Source organism: Hordeum vulgare, chromosome 5H (genome assembly GCF_904849725.1).
Source record: "Hordeum vulgare subsp. vulgare chromosome 5H, MorexV3_pseudomolecules_assembly, whole genome shotgun sequence".
NCBI classification, from domain to species: Eukaryota; Viridiplantae; Streptophyta; class Magnoliopsida; order Poales; family Poaceae; genus Hordeum; species Hordeum vulgare.
Genome location: NC_058522.1, coordinates 147,840,586 through 147,850,051, shown reverse-complemented (window position 1 = coordinate 147,850,051; position 9,466 = coordinate 147,840,586).

The following is a 9,466-nucleotide window of genomic DNA, read 5'->3' as shown; positions in this document are numbered from 1 at the left end:
GCTAATCTGAGTCAGTTTTCGTGTCAAATCAACCGAAGACTTTCTGTTCCTGTGACCAACCGTTTGACGCTAAGGATTGGATCCGTGACATGAACAAGCACTTTGAATGCAGCAATGTTCGTCCTGAGGATTTCTTCAAGTTTGCAACATTCGAGCTGAAGCATCTATCTGGTGGCAACAGTTGAAGGATTCCAGGGGTGCTAGAGTGATCACTTGGGATGAGTTCTGTCGTGACTTCAGATCCCACTACATTCCGTCCAGCTTCGTGGAGGAAATGCGTGAGAACTTCAGGCGCTTGAAGCAGGGTGGTAACTCCGTGTACAAGTACAACGTCGAGTTCCACGAGCTGGCCGGATACGCCTTGGAGGATATCCCTGATCAGAAGAGCAAGATTTATCAGTTCAGAGGTGGCTTGAAAGAAGATTTGCAGTTAGCTCTCGCTTTGCACGATCCTGAGGAGTTCGATAAGTTCTACAACTTAGCTCTCAGGGCTGAGGCAGCTTTGCTCAGGGTGGAGAATTCTAAGAAGTGCTTCAGAGATTCCAGCTCGTCTTCTACTCAAGTGGTTCAGAAGCAACAGAAGTTTTGGGTGTCTCCTCCTCCTCCTCAGCACACGCAGCAGTTCAAGCATTCCGGTTGCCGTGGTTCTTCCCACCCACCCAACCCAGCTTTCTAGCAGAGATTCCAGCAGCAGAAGCAAGGGCCTCCTCAGACACAGTACCGTCAGCCAGCAGAGGTTACTTGTCACAAGTGTGGGCAGAGGGGTCACTATGCCAACAAGTGCACTTCTCAGCTCCGTCTTCCGCCTCCTCCTCCAGGCAAGCCTCCAAGCAATGCTATCGTGAAGTTCAACCCCAGGTCTGCTCGAGTCAACATGGTGAATGCGGCTGAGGAAGAAAACTCGTCAGATGTGATCATGGGTAACCTCCTCGTTAATGATATTCCTGCTAAAGTGTTATTTGATTCTGGTGCTTCTCATTCGTTCATGTCTAGAATGTTCTTTGCCGAGCATGATTTTGATTCTGAGTATTTCAAGAAGGCATTGCGTGTGGTGTCACCCGGTACTCTTATGAGCGCCAACAAAGTGGTTCGTGATGTCTCTGTCAAGATAGGGAGTTATTCTTTTCTGGCGTCCCCAATTGTCTTGAGCAATTCCGACATTGACTTGATCCTTGGCATGGACTGGCTGGCCATGAACAAGGCATCGATTGATTGTGAAGCAAAAGAAGTGAAGCTTACTCACTCTTCGGAGGACGTGATTATATTCGCGACGCGCGATGACACAATCTGTTTATTCTCGTTGAATGAAAAGGGTGAGATTAATCCTATTTCGCAAGTCCCAGTGGTCTGCGAATATGAAGATGTGTTTCCAGAAGAGCTGCCAGGAATGCCTCCGCACCGAGAAGTTGAATTTGTCATTGAGCTTGAACCAGGTACTGAGCCTGTGTGCAAATGGCCGTACAAATTGGGTCCAGAAGAGTTGAAGGAACTTAAGAGGCAACTCGATGAGCAGGAGCATTTGGGTTTGATCAGATCGAGCTCGTCTCCGTGGGGCTGTGGAGTTATGTTTGTCAAGAAGAAGGATGGCACGGATCGGTTGTCTGTCGATTACCGTCCGTTGAACAAGAAGACAATCAGGAACAAGTATCCACTTCCGAACATAAATGAGTTATTCGAACAGTTGAAAGGGGCTAAGATCTTCTCCAAGCTCGATCTCAGAATGGGCTATCATCAAATTCGCATTCGCGAAGAGGATATTCCGAAGACTGCTTTTAGGACTAGTTTTGGCTCGTATGATTATACGGTCATGTCTTTTGGTCTGGCAAATGCTCCTCCGACATTTTGTCAATTGATGAACTACATATTCTCTCCGTTCAAGAATGAGTTCGCCTTGCTTTATCTCGATGATATTCTGGTCTTTTCGGAAACTGAGGAAGAACATGAAGAACATCTCAGATTGGTGCTTGATAAGCTGAGAGAGTACAAATTATATGCTAAGTTTTCCAAGTGTGAGTTCTGGTTGAAAGAAGTCGTCTATCTTGGGCACATCATCTCTGCCGAGGGCATCAAAGTTGATCCGTCGAAGGTGCAGGCCATTCTTGAATGGGAGCCTCCATAGAATGTGAAGCAGCTTCGAAGCTTTCTCGGGCTTCCAAGCTATTGTAGAAGGTTCGTTGAGAACTTCTCCAAAATTGCTAAGCCTCTCTCAAATCTTCTTCAAAAGGGTGTGAAGTATGCTTGGTCTCCACAGTGTCAGTTGGCCTTCGACACACTCAAAGAGAAGCTCACCTCTACTCCAGTCTTGGTTCCTCCTGATGATTCCAAACGTTACCAAGTGTTCTGCGATGCCTCTCTTCAAGGTCTTGGTGCAGTTCTAATACAAGAGAAGAAAGTGGTTGCTTATACCTCCAGGTAGTTGAAGCCAGCGGAGAAGAATTATCCTGTGCATGATCTTGAGCTAGCAGAAGTGGTGCATGCTCTGATGACTTGGAGACACCTCTTGTTGGAACGAAAGGTTGAAGTGTTCACCGATCACAAGAGTCTCAAGTACATCTTCACCCAGCCTAACCTGAATCTCCGGCAAACTCGTTGGGTGGAAATGCTCCAAGATTTTAATATGAGCGTTGAGTACATGCCAGGAAAAGCTAATGTCGTGGCAGATGCTTTGAGCAGGAAGGCTTGCTGCAACAGTCTCATTCTGAAGCCTCTCCAGCCTGACCTTTGTGAATCTTTCAGAAAGCTTAACCTTCAATTAGTACCTTAGGGATTTCTTGCAAATCTTTAGATCTCTCCTACATTGGAAGATCAGGTCCGAGCAGATCAGCTTCTTGATGCAATGGTGAAGAAAGTCAAGATTGGCGTGGCAAAGGGACTTCCCAAATATAAGTGCTTCAGTGTTGATGCTAGAGACATGTTGTTCTTTGAGGATCGTCTTGTCGTTCCGAAAGGTGATCTCAGAAAGGTAATCATGGAAGAAGCTCATAACTCTCTGCTCTCTATACATCCTGGAAGCTCCAAGATGTATCAGGACTTGAAACAGACCTTCTGGTGGACTCGCATGAAGCATGAGATTGCTCAGTTCGTAAATGAATGTGATGTATGTCGAAGGGTGAAAGCGGAGCATCAACGTCCAACAGGTCTTTTGCAACCATTGCCCATTCCCGAGTGAAAGTTCGACCATATTGAGATGGATTTCGTCACCGGGTTTCCGAAGTCTAAGAAGGGTAACGATGCCATCTTCGTCGTCATCGACAAGTTGAGTAAAGTGGCTCATTTTCTTTCAGTCAAGGAATCCATCTCCGCAGCTCAGCTTGCAGAGTTGTACACTTCAAGGATAGTGTCTTTGCACGGCGTTCCTATGATGATTTCTTCGGATCGCGGAAGTATCTTCACTTCCAAGTTCTGGGATTCTTTTCAGTCAGCGATGGGCACGAAGATACACTTCAGCACAACTTTTCATCCTCAGACTAGTGGTCAAGTGGAGCGAGTCAATCAGGTTCTTGAGGATATGCTGAGAGCTTGTGTTATCTCTTTTGGCATGAAGTGGGAAGACTGCCTGCCTTTCGCTGAGTTCTCGTATAACAACAGTTATCAAGCTAGTTCAGGCAAAGCTCTGTTTAAGATTCTCTATGGCAGGAAGTGTCATACCCCGCTCAACTGGTCCGAGACCGGCGAGCGTCAGATTCTTGGGAATGACTTGATAGAAGAATCTGAAGAGATGTGTTGGGTCATTCGGAATAATCTCAGAGAAGCTCAGTCCCGTCAGAAGAGCTATTATGATAGCAACCATCGTGACATGTCTTATGAGCTTGATGTCTTCGTCTATCTCAAGGTGTCCCCTATGAAGGGTACACAATGCTTTGGCATCAAAGGCAAGCTAGCGCCTCGTTTCATTGGTCCTTTCAGAGTTGTTGGCAAGAGAGGCGACCTTGCGTACCAGCTCGAGCTCCCGTCAAACTTTGCAAATGTGCATGACGTGTTCCATGTCTCTCAGCTCCGGAGATGCTTCAAGACTCCCGAGCGCACCGTTCATCTTCAAGACATCGACCTTCAACCCAATCTATCCTATCATGAGCATCTAGTTGCGTTTCTCGAGGCGACTGAGTGCAAGACCCGCAACAAGACTGACAAATTTCTCAAGGTGCAATGGTCACAACATTCCATTAAAGAGGCTACTTGGGAACGCGAGGATCACCTCTTTTCTGAATTCCCAGAGTTCTTTCAGTCTTAGATCTCGGGTCGAGATCTTTTTGTAATGTGGGAGAGTTTGTAATGCCCCAAGAGTGTAACTTGCCATATTTGGAACCTTCTGTATGTGGGTCCATCTTGTCATTGCAATGAGAGTTCAATGCATGTGTTATTTCATGTGATGCTTCACTTGTCTTGTTTTCCTTTGCATGCATGCATCCATTCATCCATGCCTATTGTGTTTGTTGCCTTGTGATCATATGTTGTGGTGTGTCATGTGGTGATGTGTGTTAATATGTGTTGATAAGTAAAGTGTTGTGGTGTGGTGCAATTGTAGTAGGAAGCATCTATGTTGGTTTTCACTAGGGTTTCAAAACCTTCTTCCTCTCATTTGTCTCAAGCCCAATATTCACTTGCTCCTTCCCTGTTTTAAAAATGTCCATGCATGTTTCAGTATGATTTGTGGTGGATGTGAGGCTATGGTTTTAGTGATTTGAAACTTTGTTTGTGAGGTGCAAATATTCACAAAACAGAGGATTAAATTCTGTTTTGTAAATATTTAGTTGCTCCAAATATTCCTTTTATATTTTATTCAAATAGATCTTTATTCCTTATTGCCCAGGGCCATTTAGTTTTATTTTTCTTAGTCTACAAATTTTCCCTAGGGATTTATTTGTTGTGCCTTGTTTCATTTTGCAAAACCATTAGGTTCTCCTTCTTTCTCTATTTGGCGCCAGCTTGGGCCACTTCTCCCTCCCGAGGCCCATATCTCTCTCTGTTTCCCCAACGAACCCAAGCGCGCTCCTTCTCCTTTCTCTGACGGTGTCATCCCCATGCGCTTGCTTTCCGTCATGGCTACAGAGAGAGAGCGAGATAGTTTGACGGCGACGTCCCATTCGCGGTCCCCATATAGCCTCGGCGCGTGTGCCTAGTACCTAGGGTTCCGCATCCTCCTCTTTGCGCCCCCACCTCTCCTCCATCTCCTTCTTCCTCCCCAGGTAAGCTCTCTATAGATCAGGTAGCAGAGAGAGAGAGGTAGCACATCGCCGTCGTCCATCGTGCGTCCCTCGCCTCTGACGCCGGCCAGCATGTCCGGGAGCTGGGGGAGCCCCCGCGTTCCATTCTCGTCGTTGGTGAGGCCGGGGGGGCGACCACACCGACGGGCAGCTCCTCCTCTCCGGTGTGTTCCCGGCGGCCCCTTCCCTGCTTCGGTTCTGCGACAGATCACCTTCAGGCTTCTTCAGATCATCGTCAGATCTTCTTCAGGCTTCTTCCCCGATCGGCGTCCTCTTCTCCTTCTTCTCGGTGAGCCTAGCTCCTCCTCCCTTCCACCTTGGTAGATGCGAGTAGGTGCTCGTGGTCGGCCTCTCTGATCGGAGATGTGTTCGGCAGATCATGTGTGTGCGTAGGTGCTCAGGCTCGTCGTGGCTCAGGGGAACGGCTTCCCTCGCAGCAGTAGTGGTAGAGTAGAGGAACCCCGCGGCGCAGCAGCAGTAGTAGGAGACCGTTCTGGTGGCGTTGCCGTCGTTGTCCCTCTGTGTAGAGCAGAGCAGGGCGATCTATGCTCTGGTATAGGTTACCTTGTAGAATCCCTTTGTTCTGTCGAGTATTCGTTCGTAGCGTAGTGGTTTGCGGCGGGTGTATTGATCAGGCGGTCGTGGGTTCGAGTCCCCGCGGTGCCACCCCCTTTTTGTTATATTTCCTCTCGGGCACAGTAGCGCGGGGGGATGGCTTACCTTGCAAGCCTCCCCTGTTCTGTCGAGCGAAATGCAGTAGGAGAGTGGTTGTGTGGTGGTGTGTAAACTAGTGGGTCTTAGGATCGAATCCCAGGCTAGCCCTTTTTTTTGCCACTCCTTTTTACTGTTTTGCAGTTGTGTGTTGTGGTCCCTGTTCAAGAATTCGTCCAGTTAACCAGTTAACTTGCCGATTAATCCCTACTCGCAGGGTCACCGAGTAGCCAATTAACTCATAAATCGCCCGATTAATGGATTAAATGGTCGATTAACTTGCCGATTAGCCTATTAATCCCCTACTCACTAGCCAACCGAGCATTTACCAGTTAACGATTTCCTCAACAATGGTTGTGGTAGCTGCTGTGGTGTGCTAGACAGCATGTGTGGCATTTTTATTTGCCTCCCACAAGTAGATTTTCTCCTATGTATGAGATAGTGATTGAGATGGGATGTGTAGGTGATGTTTGGGCATGTGTTTGTGCTAGTGTTAATGTGTGTGAACTAGCTTATAAGTGATGTGTGTGTGTTAGTATGTGTGTGTATGCACTAGGTTGTATGTGTAGATGCATGTCACCATGTAGATGTGGTGTGTTTCTCTTGTGCATGATGATGAGCTTATGCACTATGTGTGCAAGAGTGTGTGTGTGTGTGTGTGTGGGTTCCCCTCCCCCCCCACATACCTTGTGAGAGTTGTCGGTGATCTTGTGATGTATGTGTGTGTGTGTGGTTGTTTGTGAGTGTGTGTGACACACATACCAAGGCATGATGTGCCTTGATGAGCACATGAGCAAGCTAGTATGTATGGATGTGTAGGAATGCATGTTATGAAGTGTATGTATGTGAGTGGGGTATGCTTGAGGATGTGTGTATGAATGGTGATGTGCTATGGCACACATACATGAGTTCTAAACCCTCATGTCACCATTGGACTTGTGAGAGTATGCAAGTGCATGTGTAGATGATAATCTAGTGAGAAGCACATGTGATGATGCACTATTCACCTCATGTGAAGTGCCCAATTGTTCTATGCAAGAGCCTAAGTATTATATATGTTTTGGGGGTAGAATCATCCAAGGGATCCAATGGTGGGTTCAGATTCCACTTTGGAACACTTTCTGGGAATGTCATATTTCTATTTTGTTCAATGTTTAGAGCTTGGTTCCATGTGATGTGATGAGCCCAAGAGGTTGATTCCTTGTTGGGGCAGTAGAGGGTGAACCCCTCTACAACATGTTGGTTTTTTTTCATGCTTAGGAGTTCATGTGTGCAAGTTGTTCCTAGTCAAAGTAGGCATGTGGCTGAAAATTCCAGTTTAGTGAAAATCTGTGGTTTTCACTAAGTTTGAGAAGCTGCTGTTATTTTCTTCCCTTGTAGTTGTGCTTGTAGAAGTTCATGTGTTGGGAATCAGCTCCTGCAATCAACTGGGAAGTTGTAGATTTTGTGTTTGTCTAGCTCTCTCTCAATTTTCATTCCATTTGGCTTCCTGTAGATATTGTTTTGGGAGCTGTCAAAATGCTTCAGAGCATAAACAGCTAGTGAGAATCTGAGATTTTCACCAAGTCCGTGAAAGCTGATATTTTTGTCCAAGTTAGCAAATGTAGATCTTTCTGTGTGTAGCTTTTTTGTATTATCCTTTTGCTCATGCTTGTAGAGCTTTTGAATAGCTTCTGCCACATATCCTATTTGGCACATTTGGGTGGTTGTAGGTGCTTTGCATGTAGCTCTCAAACTGCTATGATGCTGTTTTTGGCAGATTGTATAGTTTTGATGTTTTTATGCTTGTGAGTGCATGGTTGATGGTGTAGTGATATTCCTTGCACCACCCCATCCATACTTGGTTGTTTTGTGATTTGGCAACCTGGGAATACCATAAGTATGCCATTGGAGTGTGTTGTGATGGATTTGATATGTAGGAGTCCATTTCTTGTTTCGTTGGTTTCGGTTTATCCGTAGCTCCATTCGTAACGATCTTTATATGTTTTTGCATCATTTTTGTGTGACGCATCTGTTCATGTCATCCTCATGCATGTCAAGATAGCTTAGAGTACAGTTTTGTCCAGGAGCTTGTATTTTCTTCTCATGCATGTGCAAGTGACTAGAATAGAGATGCATGTTCATTTTCATCTCATGCATTATGTGCTTGTTGCATCTTGTGGTGCTGTTGTTCATTGGGTGATATTCTTATGTTGGGTAGCACCGGGATCGGAGAGCGAGTACGTGGATCCGGGAGAGTACGTGCAGGACGAACAAGAACAGTTCCAAGCTGAGGACATCACAGGCAAGATGATATGACCTTGATTCCATCTCTAGACTTGTTATGCTAGATTCACGTTTCTTCGTCATATGCTCGCTGCATACCATTGAAATAATTGCCTCCTGATATTGCCATAAAACCCAAACACTTTCCCCTCCTAGCAAATATTGAATGGCTAAGTAGGCTTGCTCAGCTAGTAATGTTAGCGTTGCTAGTTGCAGGTGAATTTGTCTCATGTAATAACATGAGCTTGATATCATTATGTTAAATCTGTTATTTAATTAATGCACCTATATACTTGGTAAATAACGAAAGGCCTAGCCTTTTTCCGGGTGTTTTGTTCCGTTATTGCCGCCTTAGTTTCCGGCTACCGGTGTTTGATTCCATAACTAATCGCTCCTAACACGTTCGGGGTTGTTATGGGGAACCCCTTGATAAATCGTGTAGTGTTAAGACTTGTCCGGCATGACCCAACATTGGTGTTAATTTTTTAATCACTTAATAATAATCTGCATAGGGAATAGCTACCCCGAGGAATTAATCAACAACCCGGGCCAGTGCTCCTCATGAGTGTTGGTCCAAACTAGAGCACTGTGCGGGGCCAACTCAGGGCAACTTGAGAGATTTCTATCAGGCCACTGTACGCGTCGCTCATCCGTCGTGTCCTGAGACTGAGATACGCGACTCTTATCGGGGTCGTCGACACGATGGGAGGTCCTGCTAGTCTTGTCTTACCTTAGCGATATATCTTGCGTATAGGAATCCCGATGAAGCTTTGGTTCTCCCCAGAGTTGAGCTTTTCCTCTAAGGAATCCGATGAGATTACGAGATTCGTGATAGAGGATTACTTTGCGGCCCGTGACCGTTTGTGATGGACTAGTTGGAGCACCCCTGCAGGGTTAATTCTTTCGGAAAGTCGTGCCCGCGGTTATGTGGCAACTTGGAATATTTGTTAACATCCGGTTATAGATAACTTGAACCTAATATAATAAAATTGCCAACTATGTGCGTAACCGTGACTGTCCCCTTCGAAGACCTCTCTTCGATCGGGAACACGGTGGGGTTATGATTGCCGTAAGTAGGTGTTCAGGATCACTTAGTGATCGGCTAATCATCGACCGCTAGAATAGACCACCTTCAATACTTGTTCTACGTAAGTTAGCCACCATAAATGCTTAGGATGCTGCAACCTATACACTGAACCTTCCTTACCTAATAACTTGACTAGTTTTGGCACCGAGGTCATAGATTGCTAAGTCCCCGTGGCTCACAGATTACTTCAACACACCAA